General features: G+C 49.6%; 2 protein-coding genes across 2 annotated transcripts in view; one reads left to right on the top strand and one right to left on the bottom strand.

The window, feature by feature from the left end:
• LOC115464537 (zinc finger protein 845-like) overlaps positions 1 to 23,426 on the top strand; it is a 924,208-nt gene that overhangs the window by 778,851 nt on the left and 121,931 nt on the right. The window lies entirely within an intron of this gene.
• Positions 1 to 23,426, bottom strand: part of LOC115466398 (oocyte zinc finger protein XlCOF6-like) — a 131,684-nt gene that overhangs the window by 102,200 nt on the left and 6,058 nt on the right. The window lies entirely within an intron of this gene.

Below are 23,426 nucleotides of genomic sequence, written 5' to 3'. Positions count from 1 at the left end.
TGGTCAGACCAAGTACTGGGGAGGATCTGCAGATCTCCAGCTACCCCCACGAGGGAAGTATCCCCTAGCCACATATCTATTCGTGAGGAGGCTTGATGCACTGCTGAAAAGTATGTGTATGCCCGCTGTCCGGGATTATCCCTTCTCCAGTAATCTAATAGCTGCCAATGTGTTATAAAGTCCTGAAATTTTTTCCTATCTTGCTTGGCATAGTTTTTTGTGGAAGCTGAATTATCTAGGGATGGGTTGATTGTCAAATTGAAGTCCCCTCCTATTAGCAAGGACCCCTCAATATTTTTAGTAATTACCTGATCTATTTCTGTAAAGAAGTCTCCTTGTGGTATGTTAGGCCCATAGATGTTTACCACCGTGTATATTCGTCCAGCTAGTGCTAGGACGATCAGCAAGTACCTCCCCCCCTGTCTTTTTGTACCTTTCTTATTTCCCAGGGCTTCTTGCCACTAAGTGCTATAAGCACTCCCTTGCTTTTCGTACCATCCGTGTTAGAAGCAAAATGAATGGAAGGAAAAAGTTTATGCTTGCATAACTGTTCATATCGGGGTTTAAGATGTGTCTCCTGTATCAACCCTATGTCTATTTGAAGCCTCTGCAGTTCCCGAAATAGTAGCTGCCGTTTTCTAGGTATGTTTAACCCTCGTACATTGAGTGATACACATTTAATGTCTCCCATTATACCTTAGTGTGCATGTTGGTCATCTTCTATCACCGCATGCGTTTTGATCAATCTATGCCTATGAACCATATCATATATCATATCTCTGCTTTTCCCACTCTTTCCCTTCCCCTCCGTTATGTCCCCTCCCCCCTCCTTTGTCCCCCTGCATAGTGTAGACACCTCTGTGTAACCCAGTGTGTGTCTAAAGTAGGAGGAGTGAGCCATATTACAACTTCCCACAATCTTCCAATATACAACAGTAACAAAACTACCTTTCAACCATGTCTGGAGAGTTGCTCAACTTGTGCAGCTCTTTCATCAGAAACATTTACATTGTCATCAAATTTTGTTCCAATTTATCAGTCTCCACTGTTTCAAGTGATTCGTGACGCTGACTGCTGGCGCTGTAGTCTCCTTGGGCCTTTTCCTGCTCGCTGCCACTTTGGCGGAGCAAAGCTCCGAGTGAGTTGTTTCCCAGGGGTTGTTGCCGGTCTCTCTTCCTGGCCCGCTGCCTCTGGACAAATTATGCGTGCCTCCTGTATTGTTTTAATCTGATGTAATTTCCCTTCTTTATAGAAGACCAAAGCAAAGGGATGTTTCCATCTATATTGAATCTTAAGCTCTCTTAAATATCTTGTGAAGGGTTTTAATTCGCCTCTCCTCCTCAGAGTCGCTGCTGCTAGGTCTTGATAGATTTCGATTGCATATGTGTCCCATTTATATTCTGGGGCCTGCCTTGCCATTTTGAGCACCTTTTCTTTCAATTTATAACTGGAGAAGCAGGCAATGATATCTTTAGATTGATTCTTGCGCGATGGTCCCAGCGCTCTGTGTGCCCTCTCCAGCTGTACTGTTTCTGGTTCCACCGCATCTCCATGCGCTGTTAATAGGTCACTAACCAGTTTTTGAATCACTTGCTCGCACTCTTGGTATGCTGGCGTCTCCGGGAGGCCCCGAAATCTTAGATTATTACGACGGCCCCTATTTTCCAGGTCTTCAATTTTTTCCAACAGTTGTTGATGCTCACCCTGCATTTCTGTCATCTGATGGTCGATTGCGCCCAGCGTTTCGCTACGAGCCTCCACTTGTGCCTCTGTATCCTCTAGGCGCGAGCCCAGTTCTCGAATTTCCCCTCGTAAGTCGGCCCCGAGCGTCGCCACCTCAGCTCGCAGGGCTTTTAGGTCTGCGCTAATATTTTGCAGCCATGTTTGTAAGTTTGGGACATCCTCTCCCTCTATTTCCGTGTCTTTCAGCTGTTCCGGCCGACTTCCTGGGGATCTGGGGCTTTCTCCGCTCGTTGGCTCTTTTGCCTTCCGAGCCTCCGCCATCTTTTTTTGGGCTCCGCCGCACCTCCGGTATAAGCAAACCGCGAGAGATCTTGTAGCGCTCGAGCGGAGCTCATATGTTGCTGCAGTTCTTTATCTGGGCTCAATTTAGCCTGTGTTTCGGCTCTCCTGACGTTTTTTCCGCGTGAGATTCGCTCGTTTTTACTGCGGGAAGCAGGAGCTGCACTCTCAAGCGTCCATGCAGCCCGATGACCCTGATGTATTTTTTCCAAGTTCTCCCTAATAGGGTTTCCAGGGACTTTCTGGCCGGGGTGCAGAATAAATTGATTAGGTTTGTATGGGCAAATAAACAGCCTTGTTTGCCAAGGGCCTTATTGTATAAGGATAGGAAGAGGGGGGAATTAGGTGTTCCGAATGTTTTGTGGTATTATAAGGCTTCACAAGCGAGGGCGGCTTTTGAGTGGTTTCAGGACCATCCTCATAAGTTATGGGTTAGATTAGAGCAGGAAGAGGTAGGCTTTTGCCCGCTCAGTGCCATGATGTGACTTCCTCGTAAACATAGGTCATTGAGTGGAGACTTGTGTCCATCGATTATGTCTACCTTCTTTTATTGGGATGGCCTGCTCGTTTCTCAGGATGGGGTTTTATCTAAATTGTCGCCGATAACAAATAATCCACTTTTTCCTCCTGGTATCTCCTCGGGGCCCTTCAACAGGTGGCGTTCTCTGGGTTTGGCAAGGTGGGGTCAGTTATTTGATGAAGGATGTGTGGTTTCTATTGATTCTCTTCAAAAACAGTACTCTATATTACCAACTGAGTTATTTGCCTATTATCAATTGAGACATTTCCTTAGCTCCAGAGAGATTCAAGCTAATATAGTGAGAGAAAACACGTTTCTTGAGGATATATGTGGGGACTCCAAAACTACTAGGGGACTTATTACTTGTTTGTATTCCTTTATGAGTGAACAGTTGGGTCCTAATCATGTTCACAGAGAGAGGTGGCAGCAGGAATTGGGGCTGACTATTGGGGAGGGGGATTGGCTAGTTTTTGAGAACAATTGGTCTAAGATTTCCATTTCAGTTCCGTTTCAGGAGAATGTAGTTAAAGTGCTTTATAGGTGGTATTTGACGCCTGCTAGATTGCACCACATGTTTCCTGGGGTTTCACCATTGTGCTGGCGCAGATGTGGTCAAAAGGGTACGATGGGACATATTTGGTGGACTTGTATTAAAATTAGGGCCTATTGGAAAGCAATACAATGCAGATTGCAGACTTGGCTTAAAAGGCCTATTAAGTGGTCTCCTGAGTTTTTCATTTTTGCAAAAAAAAACACCTGGTTTGACTCAGTCTCAGGCCTTACTGACCAGGCAGGCAATGGTGGCGGCGAGAGTTGTGCTTGCTGCCTCTTGGAAATGTCCGATAGTCCCTCCATTGAGGAAATGGTTAAACAAACTTTGGTTTATATCTGAAATGGAGAGACTTAGGGCTGTACGAAGTCGTTCGCAGGCAAAGTGGGAAGCTATATGGGAGCCCTTCCTGAATCACTGTATATACTAAATGCTAAGGGATGAGGGGGAGGGGTGTGTGGGTAGGTTGGGTAGGGTAGGGGAGAGGGTGTGCGTTTTCGGTGGGTTTGGGGCAGAAGGAGGAATAGGTTAGTTTATTAAAAACGCTCAAAAATTGGAGTCAATGTTTGTTCAGTGATAAGAGTAGGAATCATTACTTGTGTTTAAATGGTGTTGGGTAACTTCAGGAGAGTTATGTTTGACTGATTGTGTGTACAATTTTTCTTTTATAATTGTGTCTGCTATTTACGTATGCAGTATCCTTTGTACAAATTAAAAAAAAACTATAGACCTGTTAATCCTACTTCAGTTATGGGTAAAACTAAGGAAACAAAGCTAATGTTTACGCTTTAAAAAAAAAAACATGGGAAGCTCTTCTAAAAATGGGGATAGAAGAAGTGAACTGGCCACATTTCTAGCTACAGCTAAAATTACTATTTCAGCAAACGTTTTGGAGAATGGTTATAAACTTTCCATATTGAGCAAATGTCTTTTGCTGAAATGGTTCTAGAAGGGTGATGGAGGGTGTCAGAAATTGTGCAGGCAACTGGTAGACTACTTTCACCTGTGGTGGGAGTGCCCAAGAATGAATGAATTCTGTTCAGAAGTTGGTAAGCTAATAAAGAGCAATTTGGAAGAGGTATAACCCTTCCTCTGAGCTTATGCCTCCTGAATGATCTGATGGAAGGGTGGGGCTACTATGAAAATAAATTCTTGGGTTAGTGGTGCTTGGCTTCATGATGTGTGATTGTACAGCTCTGGAATAAGACAGAAGTGGCATCTATGTGGTTGCAGTGTATTAGAGAGATTTACGTTACAAGCAAGTTGACAGCATTACGACATCACTTTGTGGACAAACTTGAAAATCTTGACACCTAATTGTGTATTGGCATACTCTGTTGGATGGTTGGGGGGAGGGTGGAGGAAAGTTGAATTTAGGTCATTAATAGGAGGAGAGAGTTGTGATTGATAGCATTGGGTATCCTTGGTGTTGATAGATTGTGAAGAAAGACAGAATTTGGCAATATAAATTAAGAACACCCCCCCAAAAAAAAAAACCCACATCCTGATATCATCCTCCTTTCTGCAGCGATTCCCTTTGCTTAAATTCACTAACCAAAGACTCTGAATACCCTGCTGGAAAACTGGTCTCTGAACCTCACACATGGTAGCTTAAGAAAACTACAAAAATGTAACTGAAAATCACTAGTAACATTTACTACTACTAGAAATCATTTCTATAGCGCTACCAGTCGTACGCAGCACTTCACAATTTAACATGAAGAAAAGACAGTCCCTGCTCAAAAGTGCTTACAATCTAAATCAGGACAGACAGACAGACAGACAGGACAAATAAGGGATAAGGGTAGGACAGACAGATAGGACACATAGGGAAGGGACTACTGAAGAGAGGAAGACAAGATAAAGGTTACGAGCAGGTGACAAGTTAGGAATTAAAAGCAGCATCAAACAGGTAGGCCTTTAGCCCGGATTTGAAGGCGGCCATGGATGGAGCTTGACGTAATGGCTCAGGGAGTCTATTCCAGGCATAAGGTGTGGCAAGATAAAAGGAAGAGTCTGGAGTTAGCGATGGAGGAGAAGGGTACAATTAGGAGAGATTTGCCTAGTGAACGGAGTTCCTGGGAAGGAGTGTAGGGGGAGATGAGATGAGGGAGATGTAGTGCGGGGCAGCAGAGTGAATGCACTTACCTCTCCACACCAGAAATCTCAGCAGAAATCCAGACCAAGATATCTGCCTGCCTGTCTGACATTGCTGCCTGGATATCTCACCATCACCTGAAGCTCAATATGTCCAAAACTGAGCTCCCTATCTTCCCACCTAAACCAACCTCTCCCCTTCCCCCACTCTCTATTTCTATTGACAACACGCTCATTCTTCCCGTCTCATCTTCTCGAAACCTTGGGGTCATCTTTGACTCCTCCCTCTCAGTCTCTGCACATATTCAACAGATTTATTTATTTATTTATTACATTTGTACCCCGCACTTTCCCACACAATGCAGGCTCAATGCGGCTTACATAGTAATTTGAAATACAAATGTCATATAATAGAAATTTCAAAACATTATAAGTTGAACATGATAGTGTATGATAAGTTCATCATGATAATGTATGATTAGTATAAGAGAGGGTAGATAGGATAGTATAATTTGGGAGAAAAGGGGTAAGGAGGGATAAAATAAAGGGGAGATGGAGAAAAGAAGGATGGGATGAGTAGAGGGGGAATGGGGAGGTGGGGTAAATAAAACCAATGATGGGGTCGTTATCTAATTCAGAACAGAATTGGGAGTGAAGGTTGGTAAGATCAGGTTGGGACATTAGGTTAGGCTTGCTTAAAGAGATGAGCTTTCAGCATTTTTCTAAAGGGCAAGTAGTTGTTAATTAATCGGATTGGTCTGGGTAGAGCATTCCAAAGCTGGCTGCCCAAAAAGGAGAAACTGCATGCGTAGTAGGTCTTGTATTTAATTTCTCTACAATTGGGAAGGTGTAGATTGAGATTAGTTCGTGAAGAAATAGATCTATTTCTGGCAGGGAGGTCAATCAAATCACTCATGTAGCCAGGGGATTCTCCGTGTATGTTCTTGTGGGTCATTGTGTTGATCTTGAAATTTATTCTTTCTTTGATGGGGAGCCAGTGGAGCTTCGCTTGAAGAGGTGATGCACTTTCGAATTGCTAAAACCTGTCGTTTCTTCCTCTATAATAACGCCAAAATTTGCCCTCTCCTTTCTGAGCACGCTACCAGAACCTTCATCCAAACTCTCATCACCTCTCGCTTGGACTACAGCAACTTGCTTCTCACCGGTATTCCACTCAGTCATCTCTCTCCTCTTCAATCTGTTCAAAATTCTGCTGCACGATTAATATTTCGCCAAAGTCGCTATGCCCTTATCAGCCCTCTTCTGAAGTCACTTCACTGGCTCCCTATCCGTTTCCGTATACAGTTCAAGCTCCTCTTATTAACCTATAAGTGCATTCACTCTGCTGCCCCTCACTACCTCTCCACCCTCATCTCTCCCTACACTCCTACCCAGGAACTCTATGTGAAAATTTAGAAATACTCTACAGCACATGGACAGGATTTTATTATAAAGGAATTCTTGGCTCACCGCTTTTAGTATCAGTATCCTCCTCTCCACCCTCCAGCTGGTCACTGACAGAAACCTCTTCCATTTTCAGAATCTCTACTGTGGGTTCAGCAGGGTAACTTTGGCTGCCTGTAAGAAGAATGGAAAAATAACTTCAAATTTAAAGGAAAACTTAGGATCTAAGAAAAGTAATATTTCGCTAATACTGAGATGATGGGAATATTATGAGCTTTGAAAATATAAGTATCCTGGTGGAAGGAGTTAAGGACCTTCTGTAGCTCTGAAAATGAACCATGACATTCAACACAAAATATGGTCCTATGGTAATGAAAGCTACTGCAGTATATGCCCTTTGTTATAGAATCTCACCTCCCTTCAACCAGGTGCTACCAATGTGGGTCTTCCTGTATGTATCCCTTTCCTACTGCCAAGCAGCTGGGTTATTCAACTTTTCTATCTCCTGATATGAATACTGGTGGTCAACCTCCCTTTCCCCTTCCTCCTGCTTTGATCAAGGGGCTGTAGGAGAAAAGCAAGCACTATGAACACTATGCCCAGCTGTCCATGTACCTATATGTTGCCATGGCATAATCCAGCATTAACAACCTGATTACTATATGCAAACTCAGACATTTCATCTATAGAAATATACGAAATCATCAAATATAACAGAAGAACAACAACTCTTGTTTATTGTACTTGGAAGCTGCTGACAAGGTCACAATGTTCCAGAACAAGCAGGCTGATATCTGAATTGACGTCAATGCAGGACTCTTGGAGACACTGTGTCTGCTCAACATGTACTTGTTTATGTTCTCCAATGATAGAAAGTATGTCAGCAGTACAGATAAAGCCTCTGGTTTCTCTATAAAAAAGGAGGTCTTATCAGAGATAAGGCTGCAGTGTCAACATCACATCTGAGGGCAAGATCTGCACTGGGATCAGATGGACATGAGGAACTACTGACATCTGATCTGAAGGACTGCATCACGTTATGTGCTATGTATCTTTGTATTAGTGCTCTGGGGTTGGAGTGAATCTTTGTACTTCAGAGTCTAGTTAGAGATTTATGGGCGTTTACTCTAAGTTATCTCTGTAATGGGATTGTCTTTGTTTTATTTCAGTTTTCCTTATACCACGTTTGCTGCTATTGTAAATAAAATTACCCAGTTTTTATATTATTTGGGTGTGGGGTTAGTTCCTTCTATTATTTTGGCGCAGTGGGCTTGGATCTAAGGATAAGGGGAATACATTTGCACCTACACTCACTAATGCTGGTCTTGTCTGGGACCTATTTCTTTCAGAATTTACAATATATGTCAGGTACCCTAATAACACCCCAATCAGAGTGTAGCTGTATTGCGTCTACAGGGCTTATCTACCTCTATTCATTTTCTTACCTCAATTGAGGCAGGGTCTCTTTTCCTTCATGCCTCCCTCCATCCTGCTGATGCCACATTGAGCCATTCTGCCTCACTCCCACCTCCTACTGCTGTCAGTTTGGTCCTTCCTGCCTCCTTTCCTTCTTCTACTATCAATACAGACATCCTTCTTCTATCTTCCTGCTGATCCCCTTGTCTTTTCTCCTTTCCTCCAGCCTCTTACAGTAAGACCATCCTGCCTGTTTTCTCTCCAACTAGCAGCACTGCCTATCTCACATAGAACAAAACCCACAACACCTTGGAGAAGCACAGAGAGATCAGAAAGAGTGAGACAAGGAAGATTTAACAGATAAAAGATGAGAGAGTAGGTGTTGAAAGAAGATGAAGAGAAAGGAGAGAGTCAGGGGGAAATGATAAGAGAGAATAAGAAAAAGAGAAGGAAGGGAAACAAAAAAATTAAATAAAATTTTTAAAAAACAGACCTGACAATGAAAGGAGAAAAGTAAGGGAAATAGAACAAATACATTATCTACACAACAGATGTTAGAAGCAGGGGTTATGATTATAACACCTCATTCTTATTATGCCAGATCCAGAGGAGGAGTCTTTCTTGTAGGAAACATTTATATCACCTCATTAATAGCTTTAATCCGAGCCATATCACCTGTTTCATGCAGTTCCTCACATGTGCCCATGGTGGTCGTATTTCCTCTTTCCTTAGATCCTGGAACCTCAGTCCTGAATCCCTCTTCCTCAAATCGGATTAAAATGTCAGGCTTGACATCGTGGAAGCCTGTTAAAGAATATAGATAATACACTATATTAAAAAAGTTACTCAAGAGCATGATCATTTTAATACTGAGGTGAGTAACTCTTTTCCTCAAGAGGTACTGGATACTACTACTGCATAAACATAATGGAAAGTCATGATGCACATCGGAAGGAATAATCCGAATCATAGTTACCTGATGCTACGGTTCACCTTGGGGGGTCAGAAAAAGATCTAGGTGTCGCTGTAGATAATACGCTGAAATCTTTTGCTCAGTGTGTGGCGGCAGCAGCCAAAAAAGCAAACAGGATGCTAGGAAATATTAGGAAAGGAATGGTGAATAAGACCGAAAATACTATAATGTCTTTGTATTGCTCAATGGTGCATCTGCACCTTGAGTATTGCATTCAGTTCTGGTCTTTCTATCTCAAAAAAGATAGCAGAATTAGAAAAGGTTCAAAAAAAGAGCAACCAAAATGAGAAAGGGGATGAACTCCTCTCGTATGAAGAAAGGCTAAAGAGGTTAGGGCTCTTCAGCTTGGAAAAGAGACGGATGAGGGGAGATATGATTGAGGTCTACAAAATCCTGAGTGGTGTCGAACAAGTAGAAGTAAATCAATTTTTACTCGTTCCAAAAGTACAAAGACTAGGGGACACTCAAGGAAGTTACATGGTGTCAGACTTGTGAGTTCTTGTACCAAGTAGAGTGCTGCTGAGCCCAGTACTCAGACCAGGTTCTGTTTGGCGGCTGGACAACCCCAGGTTTCACGTGCGCTGACCGCCGTTCTCCAGAGATTGAGCCCCTAGGTGCAAGCGGCCTGCAGGACTTACGGGACGGAGCTGGAAGCGGGGTGATGAATGTGTCAGCCAGGCAGGTCAAGAGAGTAACCAAGGTACAAGCGGCAGTCAGTAGGCAGGCGGCAGGCAAGAGAGTAATCCAGGTAGAGGCAAAAGTCAGTAGGCAGGCAGCAGGCAAGAGAGTAATCCAGGTAGAGGCAAAAATCAGTAGGCAGGCAAGAGAGTAATCCAGGTACAGGCGAAAGTCACTAGGCAAGCAAAAGAGTAATCCAGATGCAGGCGAAAATCAGTAGGCAGGCGGCAGGCAGAAGGGTAATCCAGGTACAGGCAAAGTCAGCAACAAGGGACCAGTAGATAAGAACAGACTACAGAGTTAGAAACATCTACCAAAGTAGAAGCCGAAGCATGGAGTCCAGGAAGAGCTCAGCTGATAAAGTGCTGGCATCTGACATCAGCAGGGAGAAGGGGCACAGGACAAAAGCAGGGGAAGGAGGAACCAGAAGACCAATAGGAGAGAAGCAAAGGAAGCCAGGCAGAGGAACAGCAGACCCAGGTGCATGGAAGCAAAGCAATTAAGGAGCCTGCAACCACCACTTTCTGAACAAACCCAGAGAGGACTACACACAGATGGCTCAGGCAGTGCCAGTCAAGTGTGCGTGTCAACGGGACCCCGCGCAGCCTGAGGATGCTGCTTGCATTGAGGTAGGGGACATGACACATGGAAATACTTTTAAAACAAATAGGAGGAAATATTTTTTCACTCAATTAATAGATACGCTCTGGAACTCTTTGCCGGAGGATGTGGTTACAGCGGTTAGCGTATCTGGCTTAAAAAAAAGGTTTGGACAAATTCCTGAAGGTAAAGTCCATAGTCTGCTATTGAGACAGACATGGGAAGCAAGTGCTTGCCCTGGGATTTGTAGTATGGAATGTTGACACAATTTGGGTTTCTGCCAGGTAGTTGTGACCTGGCTTTACCACGGTTTGGAAAACAGAATACTGGGTTAGATGGACTGGTCTGACCCAGTATGGCTATTCTTATGTTCTTATAAATACAAAAGTTAAAAGATAAAAGCAATATACATCATGTGGTGGGACATTTCTGATGTGACCTCTAAAGTCGAATTAGGACTTTTTTGTACAAAACAGCCAAAAAAACAGTAATGAGCATGGGCATTTTCGAACCTGAATCTTTTTTTTGAAAATGGCCATTTGCTAGACGTTGATGTGCTCAGTACGCCTATCATTTTGGAACATTTTCGAAAAAAAAAAAGTCCAAGGGAAGTAGGAAGAGCCAGCATTCTTAGCAGATTGGCCACACAGACATCCCAGCAGAACAGTGGGACACCCGAGGGGGAAGTGCAGTGGACTTCGCATAAAAGGTTTCAGGTACACTTCTCACTGTTACCCCCTTATATTATATGGGACGCCTTCCAATCCCCCCCCCCCCCAAAACCTACTGTACGCTAACACAAGCATTAAGGTACATTAAACATATGTTTATGTATGTTACTGTTAATGTAATTTAGCACCCTAGTCTGTGTCAACTCTCAATAACTTTAAAGCAGACTAACAGGCTTATTTTCGAAAGATAAGGACGCCCATCTTTCAACACAAATCGCAAGATGGGTGTCCTTCTCACAGGGTCGCCCAAATCGCTATAATGGAAGGTAAAATTATGTATCAAACCTGATAATTTTCTTTCCATTAATCATAGCTGATCAATCCATAGACTGGTGGGTTGTGTCCATCTACCAGCAGGTGGAGATAGAGAGCAATCCTTTTGCCTCCCTATATGTAGTCATGTGCTGCCGGAAACTCCTCAGTATGTCGATATCAAAGCTCCATCCGCAGGACTCAGCACTTAGAGAATTACACCCACAAAGGGACACTCTGCCCAGCTCACCACCGCCGAAACGGGGGAGGGGAATCAACCCAGCTCATCCCCACACAAGTGGGGAAGGGGAATCCGTCCAGCTCATCCCCGCGGAGCGGGGGAGGGACACCACACCCGCCGATGCAGGGGGATCTGGCTTATCCTGCGACCGCAACCGCGGGAGGAGCTGGCTGACCCTAACACCGCCGAAGCGGGAGGGATATAATGCTACTCTACTGCCGCACGAAGTGGGAGGGAGCACCGGCAGAATTTAGGTTTCAATCCAGCCCCGTAAAACGGAGGGGAGAGGAATGCAGCAGCTCACTGTAACACAAAATCGTCTCAACTCCAGAAGAATTCAATCAAAAAAACTTGAACACGAAGATCCTCCTGAACAGGAACTGAAGACTAAACTTGAACCTGAAATGCAACCAGAATATAAACAGTACAGATATCTGGGAGGGGCTATGGATTGATCAGCTATGATTAATGGAAAGAAAATTATCAGGTATGATACATAATTTTACCTTCCATATCATCATGCTGATCAATCCATAGACTGGTGGGATGTACCGAAGCAGTACTCACCCAGGGCGGGACATAGAAATCCCTGACCGCAACACTGAAGCTCCAAACCGGGCCTCCGCCCGAGCAGCCACAGTCAAGCGGTAATGACGAGAGAAGGTATGAGCCGATGCCCAAGTTGCCGCCTTACAAATCTCTTCCAAGGAGACGGACCCGGCCTCTGCCATCGAGGCCGCCTGTGCCCTAGTGGAGTGAGCCTTCAGCTGGATAGGCGGCATCTTCCCCGCGGCCACCTAAGCCGCTGCAATGGCTTCCTTAACCAATCGTGCCACTGTAGGCTTGGATGCCTGCAGACCCTTACGAGGACCTGCGAACAGCACAAACAGATGATCCAACTTCCGGAAATCATTGGTCACTTCCAAGTATCTGATGATGACTCGTCTCGCATCTAGATATTTGAGAGCAGAGTACCCCTCTGAGTAGTCCTCCCTACGAAAGGAGGGTAGGCAGAGCTGCTGATTCACATAGAAACGAGAAACAATCTTGGGCAGGAAGGAAGGCACCGTACGAATAGACACTCCTGCCTCAGTGAACTGCAGGAAGGGTTCCCGACATGATAGTGTCTGGAGCTCGGAAACTCGTCTGGCTGAAGTGATAGCCACCAAAAAGACTGCTTTCAACGTCAGGTCTTTCAGAGATGCCCTCGACAAGGGTTCAAAAGGCGGCTTCTGTAAGGCTCTTAGCACTAGATTGAGATTCCACGCAGGCACCACCAAGTGCAGAGGAGGGCGTAGGTGATTAACTCCCTTGAGAAAGCACACCACATCTGGCTGCGAGGCCAGGGAAGCACCCTTCAGGCGACCCCTGAAGCAAGCCAGAGCCGCTACCTGGACTTTAAGGGAACTGAGCGACAGGCCTTTCTCCAGACCTACTTGCAGGAACGCCAACACTGAAGAAATTGGAGCAGTGAAGGGAGAAAGAGAGCCTGCCTCACACCACGATGCAAAGGTACGCCAAACCCTGGCGTAAGCAGTAGAAGTAGAGTGCTTCCTCGCTCTCAGCATAGTGGCGATGACCTTGTCTGAGAAGCCCTTCTTCCTCAGACGCTGCCGCTCAATAGCCAGGCCGTAAGACCAAAGGGGGAGGGATCCTCCATCACCACGGGACCCTGGTGCAACAGGCCCTGCACCGCTGGCAGCCGCAGAGGGCCGTCCACCGAGAGCCTGATCAAGTCCGCATACCAGGGACATCTGGGCCAGTCCTGACCCACCAGGATTATCCGACCCAGATGCTTTGCCACCCGGTCTAGCACCCTGCCCAACATGGGCCAGGGCGGGAACACATAGAGAAGCTCCTGTGTCGGCCACCGTTGGAGAAGAGCATCTACTCCCAGAAAGCGAGGGTCCCGTCCTCTGCTGAAAAAGCGCGGCACTTGGCCGATGACGCCATCAGATCTAAGCTCGGCTGGCCCCAGCGCTTCGTGATGTCCAAGAACGCCTGAGCCGATAGCTGCCACTCTCCGGGATCCAAGGTATGGCGACTGAGAAAGTCCGCCTTGACATTCATGACTCCCGCAATGTGGGCCGCCGACAGCTGTTCCAGGTTCGCTTCCGCCCACTGGCATAGCTTCATGGCCTCCTTGGCTAGAGGGGCGCTCTTGGTACCTCCCTGGCGATTGACATAGGCCACAGCCGTGGCATTGTCCGACAGGACCCGTACTGGCTTCACCGCCAGTACCGGGAGAAACTCCAAAAGCGCCAACCGAATGGCTCTGAGTTCCAGGAGGTCGATAGACCACTTTGCCTCTGCAGGAGACCAGAGCCCCTGCGCTGTCCTTCCCAAGCAGTGGGCTCCCCAGCCCGTCAAAAAGGCGTCCGTCGTGACGACAACCCATTCCGGGGTCAAAAGAGGCATTCCTGCAGACAGCTTGTCTGTCCTCAGCCACCAGCTCAGCGCCTTGCGCACCGCTGGATCCAAGGGAAGGCGCACAGCGTAATCCTCCGACACTGGAGTCCATCGCTGCAGCAGAGAGAGCTGTAGAGGTCTCATATGGGCCCTGGCCCAGGGCACTACTTCCATCGTGGCCGTCATAGAGCCCAACAGCTGCACATAGTCCCAAGCCCGAAGAGGAGAGGCTACTAGGAACTGGTCCACCTGAGCCTGAAGCTTGACAATCCGATTGTCTGGCAGGAACGCTCTGCCCACTTGGGTGTCGTAACGAACTCCCAGATACTCCAGGGACTGAGTCGGGCGCAGCTGGCTTTTCTCCCAGTTTATGATCCACCCCAGGGAGCTCAAAAGAGCAATGACCCGGTCTACAGCTCTGCCGCACTCTGCATAATAGGGGGCTCGGATCAACCAGTCATCCAGATAAGGATAAACTTGTACTCCTTCCTTTCGTAGGAAGGCCACGATGACCACCATTACTTTGGAGAAGGTCCGCGGAGCAGTAGCCAACCCAAACGGGAGGGCTCTGAACTGGAAGTGTCGGCCCAGGACTGCAAAACGCAGGAAGCGTTGATGAGGAGGCCAGATGGGAACATGCAAGTAAGCTTCCTTGATGTCCAAGGATGCCAGGAACTCCCCTGCTTTCACTGCCGCTATAACAGAGCGGAGAGTCTCCATTCGGAAGTGTCGAACTTTCAAGGCCCGTTGAGGTCGAGGATAGGCCGTACAGAACCTCCTTTCTTTGGTACCATAAAGTAAATGGAGTAACATCCCTTGCCAAGCTGATCTTCTGGCACCGGAATGACCGCACCCAGGCGGATCAGATTGTCCAAAGTCTGCTGCACTGCCACAGTTTTGACCAGAGACTTGCAGGGAGAGTGCACAAACCCGTCTCTTAAGGGTCGGCAGAACTCTAGCTTGTAGCCGTCTCTGATGACTTCCAGCACCCAAGCGTCTGAAGTTACCCTGGTCCACTCGCCCAGAAACGAGGATAGGCGTCCTCCAATCTGCTCTGGGCCATGGACCAGGGCCCCATCATTGGGTACGAGACCCTGGGGGAGGACCGGAGGACGCACCTCCGGGACGGCGGTCTCTGCGAAAGGAATGCTGCTTGGGGGAGAAGTTCCTCTTGAAGGAAGAGGGGCAGAGGATCCCGACTTGCCCGGGCGATACCGACGGGCTTCCTGAAACCGTCTTTTGGAGGAACCAGGGCAGGCACCACTGGCCCGAGCCCTGACCTCCGGTAACCTCTTGCCCTGGGACATGCCGAGATCGGTCACAATCTTGTCCAGCTCGACCCCAAAGAGCAGCTTGCCTTTAAAAGGCAACTTAGCCAGGCGAGACTTAGAGGCGTGGTCAGCAGACCAATGCTTCAGCCAAAGCCAGCGCCGAGCAGAGACTGTCTGAGCCATACCTTTAGCTGAGGCTCTCAAGACATCATACAGCAAGTCTGCCAAGTAGGCCAAGCCCGATTCCAGGGCTGGCAAATCAGCCCTCAAGGAAGGATCTGAGGGGGAAGCCCACTGCACAATCGTCAGGCATGCCCTGGCCACATAGGAGCCGTAAACTGAGGCCTGCAAACTTAAAGCAGCCGCCTCGAAGGACGACTTTAAAGCCGCCTCCAATCTTCTGTCTTGGGCGTCCTTTAGGGCCATGCCACCTTCCACCGGCAACACCGTATTCTTAGTCACCGCAGTGATTAAGGAATCCACGGTAGGCCAAAGAAAGGCCTCCCGTTCGCCTTCCGGCAGAGGATAGAGGCGGGACATAGCCCTAGCCACTTTAAGGCTCGCTTCTGGGAAATCCCATTGAGCCGAAATCAAGGTGTGCATGGCTTCATGCACGTGGAAGGTTCTAGGCGGGCGCTTCGTCCTCAGCATAATGGCAGAGCCAGCAGAGGCTGAGGGAGAGACGTCCTCCGGAGAGGAAATCTTCAAAATGCTCATGGCCTGCACTAACAGGTTGGGCAAATCCTCTGAGCGAAAGATCCGCGCTGCAGAGGGGTCATCCGCTCCATCCGAGCGGGAATCCGTCTCCTCCAAGGAACCCCCAAAGGACCGTTGGGAGAACTCATATGCTGCCCTCATCTACATCAGAGGAGACAGAGTCCTCTAGGGCCTGGAAATCCACCTGAGGACGTTTGCTTCCGGAGGCCTCAACCCCTTTATCAGACAGGGGAGCAGGGGCAGCGTTTTGCATAAGAAAAGCCCGATGCAGCAGCAAAATGAACTCAGGGGAGAATGTGCACTTCTGCAGCCTGGGCCACGGCCCTAGACGCACCCTCAACCAGCGCTCGCAAGAGCGGGGGAGAAACATGCTGCGCATCCAAAATGGCGTCCGGCGCGAAACTCCAAGAAGGAGCCGCGCGGGAAGAACGGCGCTTAACTTTGGCCGCTTTCTTGCCGTCGCCCGAATCAAGGGCAACCAGAGCATTAACGTCTCCCACCTCGAGGGTGGCCGAAGAAGAAGCCGTCCGAGCAGAGTGGCCGGCCAAAATGGAGGGGGCGAGCAGCGGGGGATGGGCGCTTATGGCGGGAAAAACCGCCGCACCGGAGGAAGAACCGGGACACTGACCGGACTCCAAACTGACGCCCAAAAAGGGCGATTCAGGCTTTGAAACCCCCGCATCCCCGCTAGACGCGCACACGCGGTCCGGGGAGCGATTCTTCGCACCCTCGCCCTCCGACGCCATAAGCCACGCGGAGACCGATTGGGGAATCCCCTGCCCGCTACAAAAGGTAGAAATTACCTGCTCCGAGCTGTAACGAACTGGTGTCCCAGTGAGCAGCTGCAATAAACGCTGATATAAACGTTGAAATAAACGCCCCCAATTTTTTTTTTTTTTAACGGAGCCAGCAGGAGGGGGGAGAAAAGGAGGGACCTGGCACCACCAGGTTTGCACTTGCTCAAGAAGAGCCCTCAACCCCAGATACTCAACAAAACCTAAGAATTAGGCCTGGAGACCTAGCCAGAGCTGCTGCTGTGTGTGACCACCACCTGCTGAGATAGAGAACATACTGAGGAGTTTCCGGCAGCACATGACCACATATAGGGAGGCAAAAGGATTGCTCTCTATCTCCACCTGCTGGTAGATGGACACAACCCACCAGTCTATGGATTGATCAGCATGATGATATGGAAAGCCAATTTTGGGCGTCTACAACTGCTTTCCGTCGTGGGGACGACCAAAGTTCCCAAGGGCGTGTTGGAGGCGTAGCGAAGGTGGGACTTGGGCGTACCTAACACATGGGCGTCCTCGACCCATAAAGGAAAAAAAAAAAGGGCGTCCCTGACGAACACTTGGACGACTTTACCTGGTCCTTTTTTTCTTACGACCAAGCCACAAAAATGTGCCCTAAATGACCAGATGACCACTGGAGGGAATCGGGGATGACCTCCCCTTACTCCCCCAGTGGTCACTAACCCCCTCTCACCCTCAAAAAGAAATTAAAAAAATTTAAAAAAGATATTTTTTCCAGCCTCTATGCCAGTCTCAAATATCATACCCAGCTCCATGACAGCAGTAAGCAGGTCCCTAGAGCAATTTTAGTGGGTACAGTGCACTTCAGGCAGGCGGACCCAGGCCCATCCCCCCTCTACCTGTTACATTTGTGGTGGTAAATGTGAGCCCTTCAAAACCCACCAGAAACCCACTGTACCCACATCTAGGTGCCCCCCTTCACCCATAAGGGCTATGGTAGTGGTGTACAGTTGTGGAGACTGGGTTTTGGGGGGCTCAGCACACAAGGTAAGGAAGCTATGTACCTGGGAGCTTTTTCTGAAGTACACTGCAGTGCCCCCTAGGGTGCCTGGCTGGTGTCCTGGCATGTCAGGGGGACCAGTGCACTACGAATGCTGGCTGCTCCCACGACCAAACAACTTGCATTTGGTCATTTCTGAGATGGGCGTCCTTAGTTTCCATTATCTCCGAAAATCAGAAACGATCAAGTCTAAGGACAACCATCTCTAGGGACGACCTAAATGGTGAAATTAGGCCTTACCTGCTAATTTTCTTTCCTCTAGACCCTCCAGACCGGTCAAGACGCTTGGGTTATGCTCGCCTACCAGCAGAGGGAGACTGAGAACACTAACTTCAAACTATGTACATATAACCTGTGCCTAGCCATCTGTCGTCAGTATCCGCTTAGCAAAGCAGAAAACCAAAAAACCTGAAAACGATAAACAAAACCCCTGTACCTGGAAAACCAATAGTCAAACACCAACAGTGTGCCTCCACAGACGGAACGTCCAAACGTCCCGCTCTGTACTGTTTTAGAGTCAAAGAAATTCTCTCCGACCACACTAAACTTGAAAGAATAGTCATAGCAGAACACGGCTCAAAATCACTTCTGATAATACACAGGGCGGGCTCTTGACCGGTCTGGAGGGTCTAGAGGAAAGAAAATTAGCAGGTAAGGCCTAATTTCACCTTCCTCTTCAACCCTCCAGACCGGTCAAGACGCTTGGGAAGTACCAAAGCAGTAGAAACTTAAGGGTGGGACCCTCGAAAAGCAGAAGACAACACAGCCGCTCCAAACCGAGCATCCTCTTTTGCCTGAACATCAAGTCTGTAATGCTTCACAAAGGAATGGATGGAAGACCACGCCGCTACCTTACAAATATCCTGCGGAGGAATAAAACTACTTTCCGCCCAAGAAGCAGCTACCCCCCGAGTAGAATGAGCCTTAAGCACCGAGGGCACGGCACGGCGCTTCAACAAGTACGCCGACGCAATGGTCTCCTTCAACCACCTAGCCAGAGTAGCCTTGGAAGCTGCTGCCCCTTTTTTGGGACCTCCAAACAACACAAACAACCTATCCGATGCTCGAAAATCCTGCGTTCTGCGCAAATAAGACCGTAAAACGCACCGTACATCCAACTTAGCCAGCCGACGTTGCGTAAGATCCCCAGCGCGATCCCCCAACACAGGCAAGGAAATCACCTGGTTGACATGAAAAGCCGACACCACCTTAGGCACAAAGGAAGGAACCGTCCGTAAAGTCACTTTCTCCTTAGCAAATGACAGAAAAGGCTCCCTGCAAGACAGAGCCTGGAGCTCTGAAATCCTACGCGCCGAAGAAATGGCCACCAGAAAAACCGCCTTCAAAGTAAGATCCTTACATGTAATGGATGCCACGGGTTCAAACGGAGGTGCCACCAACGCCTCCAGAACCAAATTTAAATCCCAAGGCGGAACCAACGGACGACGAGGCGGCCGAATCAACTTCACTGCCTTCAGGAACCGCCCCACATCAGGAGAAGCCGCCAAGGAAACTCCCCGAATCTTACCTCTAAAACAAGACAAGGCAGAAACCTGCACTTTCAGGGAAGAGAGCAACAGTCCCCTCTCCAAGCCATCCTGCAGAAAATCCAAAACTTCCACCACCGAAGCACGCAAAGGGACATAAGCCCGCTCTTGACACCAATTCTCGAAGGTGCGCCACAATCGCATATACGCCAAAGAAGTAGACCTCTTGCGAGACCGCAACATCGTATCAACCACTCTGGGCGAAAACCCTTTCTTTCTCAACCGGTGCCTCTCAAGAGCCAAGCCGTAAGCAAGAACGGAGAGGGATCTGCCATCTCTATCGGCCCCTGAACCAGTCGCACCCGAGGCCCCAAGGGAATCGGATCCTGCACCAGTAACCGCATCAGATCTCCGTACCACGGACGCCGGGGCCAATTGGGCGCTATCAGAACCACTAACCCCGAGTGACGACCGATCCGCTGTACCACGCGGCCCACCAGCGGCCACGGCGGGAACACGTAGAGCAGCTGCTGAGGTGGCCACGGAAGCACCAACGCGTCGATGCCCTCGGCTCGAGCATCCCTTCGACGACTGAAGAACCGAGAGACCTGCGCATTGTCGGCCGACGCCATAAGATCCAACACTGGCCGACCCCACTGCAACACTATCTGCTCGAACACGGAGGGATGGAGAGCCCACTCTCCGGGATCCAACGTATGCCTGCTCAGATAATCTGCACTCACGTTGTCCACCCCTGCCACGTGTCCCGCTGACAGACTCTGCAGATGAACTTCTGCCCATGACAGCAACTCCGTCGCCTCTACCGCTAACCCGGGACTCTTTGTTCCCCCCTGTCGATTTACATAAGCGACGGCCGTGGCATTGTCTGAAAGAACCCTGACTGCCTTGCCGTCCAGAAGACTCTGAAAGGCCCGAAGAGTCAACCGAATAGCTCGCGTCTCCAGGCGATTGATGGACCAACTCGCCTCCTCCAACGTCCAACGCCCTTGGGCCACCTGACCCAGACAATGCGCCCCCCATCCTGACAGACTCGCATCCGTGGTCAGCACCACCCAATCTGGAGTGTCCAACGGCATGCCCTTCGCTAGATTCGGCGAGTGGAGCCACCAGCGAAGACTGCACCGAGCCACCTCCGGCAGTGAGAGCCTCTCCTCCAAACTCTGAAACTGAGGAGACCAGCGAGACAACAACGCTACCTGTAACGGTCTCATGTGGGCCCTGGCCCAGGGTACCACCTCTATTAATGCCGCCATCAGACCCAGCACCCGAAGATACTCCCGCGCCGACGGCGCCCTCTGAGCTCGGAGCTGCCGGATCTGAGACTGTAGCTTGGAGATGCGAGGCGCTGTCAAAAACACACGGCCTCTCTTCGTGTCGAAACGGACTCCCAAATACTCTAGGGACTGCGACGGAACGAGGTGACTCTTGGCCAGATTGACAACCCAACCGAGCGACTGCAGAAAGGACACCACCCGACCGGTGACCTCCTCGCTCTCTGATTTTGATTTGGCTCGAATCAACCAGTCGTCTAGGTACGGATGGACCAAAATGCCCTGCAAACGCAGCGCTGCCGCCACCACTACCATGACCTTGGAAAAGGTGCGAGGCGCTGTCGCCAGGCCGAACGGAAGAGCACAAAATTGAAAATGTCTCCCCAACACCACAAAGCGAAGAAAACGCTGGTGTGCCTCTAGGATGGGGATGTGCAAGTAAGCCTCTGTCAGATCTAAAGACGTCAGAAACTCTCCTTCCTGAACCGCTACAATGACCGAGCGCAGCGTCTCCATTCGAAAGGAAGGAACCTTCAGAGCCGCATTGACCTTCTTGAGGTCCAAAATGGGCCGAAAAGCATCCTCTTTTTTGGGAACTACGAAGTAGATGGAATAACAACCCGTACCTCGCTCTCCTGGAGGAACCGGAACTACTGCTCCTAACTCGACCAGACGCGCCAAGGTCTCTCGCACTGCTCTCGCCTTGCGCCTGGAATGACAAGGAGACACGAGAAAGAAATCGGGCAGAGGACCGTCGAACTCTAACGCGTAGCCGTCTCGCACAATCTGCAGCACCCACTGATCTGAGGTGATCTGGACCCACCTCTGGTAAAACAAGCGCAAACGAGCCCCCACGCGAACCAGAGGTTGGGTCCCCACACCATCATTGCGAAGGACGGGACGCTCCGGGCGTTCCCAACGAGGAACCTCGCCCTCCACGGCGACCACCTCGAAAGGACTGAGTTCTTTGGAAAAAACGACCCCTAGTCCCCCCGGAGGACCTGCCAGGCCGATATCGTCGAGCTTCCTGAAACCGTCCGCGCACCGCGGACCCCCTAGCAGCCTTAGGACGAAGCTCCGGAAGACGAGGAACCTTAGTATCACCAAGACCCCTCACCAACTTATCCAACTCTTCCCCAAAAAGCAAAGAACCTTTAAACGGCAGCGAACACAGCTTTGCCTTAGAAGCAGCATCAGCCATCCAGCCCCGCAACCACAGGGCCCGACGAGCAGCCACCGCCAGGGTCATGTTCTTAGCCGAAGCCCGTAACAAATCATACAGTGCATCAGCCATGAAGGACGACCCCCATCTCCAACCTTGCCAAATCTTGAACTAAGGAGGCCCTATCAGCCGGCGGGCTATCCAGCAGCCGCTCCGCCCAGCGGAAACACGCCCGGGCCACCAGGCCTCCACAAACCGACGCCTGCAGCGCCAAAGCAGACATATCAAAACTCCGCGTGAGAAACGTCTCCAATTTCCTGTCCTGCGGGTCCCGCAACGCGGCCCCCCCATCCACAGGAATGGCCGTAGCCTTAGTCACAGCCGTCACCACGGCATCCACGGTCGGAGGCCGGAGGGAATCTCTATCCTCCTGCGGAAGCGGGTACAACTTAGCCATGGCCCGAGCCACCTTACACTGATCTTCTGGAGAACGCCACTCTTGGGTAATCATTTCCCTCAGATCCGCGTTCATAGGGAAAGTGCGAGATACCTGCCGAATCCCCTTCACCAAAGGATCCTGCGACCCGGCTGTCACTGGAGCTGACGCCTCAAACTTGAGAGTCGATGACACCTGCTCAATAAGTTCTGCCAACTCATCGCGGTGAAAAATGCGGACCACCGAAGGGTCCTCCCCAGGCACAGCAAGCTCCTTCTCATAACCAACCAACTGCCCCTCATCCTCCTCCAGGGGACTAAAATCGCCCTCTGACTCCGGAGGGGAAAAACTTTCCATGTCCTCCGACCACTCCAAACGTGGTCTCTTAACACTGGCACCCCCCGTCCCAAGACTAGGGGGCTCTGCTCGCGTCGGCCCCGCCTGCCAGGCCTGGAACAAACTCCAAATAAAATCCGGCGGGAAACCCATCCGACCAGGACCGTCCCCCCCAGAAAAACCGGACAACTGACTGCCCAAAGGTCCTCCGACCAACTCCGGGCCTTGCGGTGCCGATTCCAAAATGGCGGCGGTTCCCGCCAAAATCGGGACCGCCGCCACGCTGCCAGACTGAGACACTGCCGGCTCTGGAGGGCCCGACGCGGGAACCTCCGCCGCTAACACCGGCGGAGCGGAGGAAGAAGACTTCGGTTCGCCACAGAAACGGCAGGAACCGCCAACCACTTCAACCCCCCGGCGCGCACAAAATCTACATCGCAGCGGCTTTCCCGCCATCGCGCCTAAACAAACAGCTGACAGCCCACTCACCAGAAGCCTGCAAAACAGCGCCCCAAAGCAGCTGAACAACTCCGGAACCCCAGATTGCAGCTCACTCAGCTCTCCACACCGCTTGGGCCTTCGATCTCTGAGAGAGTTTTTTTTTTTTGTCAAAATTTTATTGCAGCCTGAAATTGAGCCCTGCTGCTGCTAAAACTAAACGGCACTCAAGGCTGCAGCACAGAACTGCAGCCGAGGCACAAAGCTGCCCAAATGGGAGAGCCAGTTAGGGGGAGGGACCCGGCCACCCGGGTGTGACACCCCAAAGGGGACAATGGCAGGCCCCACCGGACCCACCAACCCCCAGCACACTAAAGTCTTCCAGGCACAGGGATAAAACTGAGAAACAGACCAAAAGAAGCTCCTAAATAATCTCTGAATCCTACCAGACCGGACAAGCTGCACAGGTTGCCTGTCTACCCTCTGCTGAGACTGAGAAGATACTGACGACAGATGGCTAGGCACAGGTTATATGTACATAGTTTGAAGTTAGTGTTCTCAGTCTCCCTCTGCTGGTAG

Source organism: Microcaecilia unicolor, chromosome 3, assembly GCF_901765095.1.
Source record: "Microcaecilia unicolor chromosome 3, aMicUni1.1, whole genome shotgun sequence".
Taxonomy (NCBI): domain Eukaryota; kingdom Metazoa; phylum Chordata; class Amphibia; order Gymnophiona; family Siphonopidae; genus Microcaecilia; species Microcaecilia unicolor.
The sequence above is the reverse complement of the archived record's forward strand: the minus strand, read 5'-3'. Positions and strand labels throughout refer to the sequence as shown.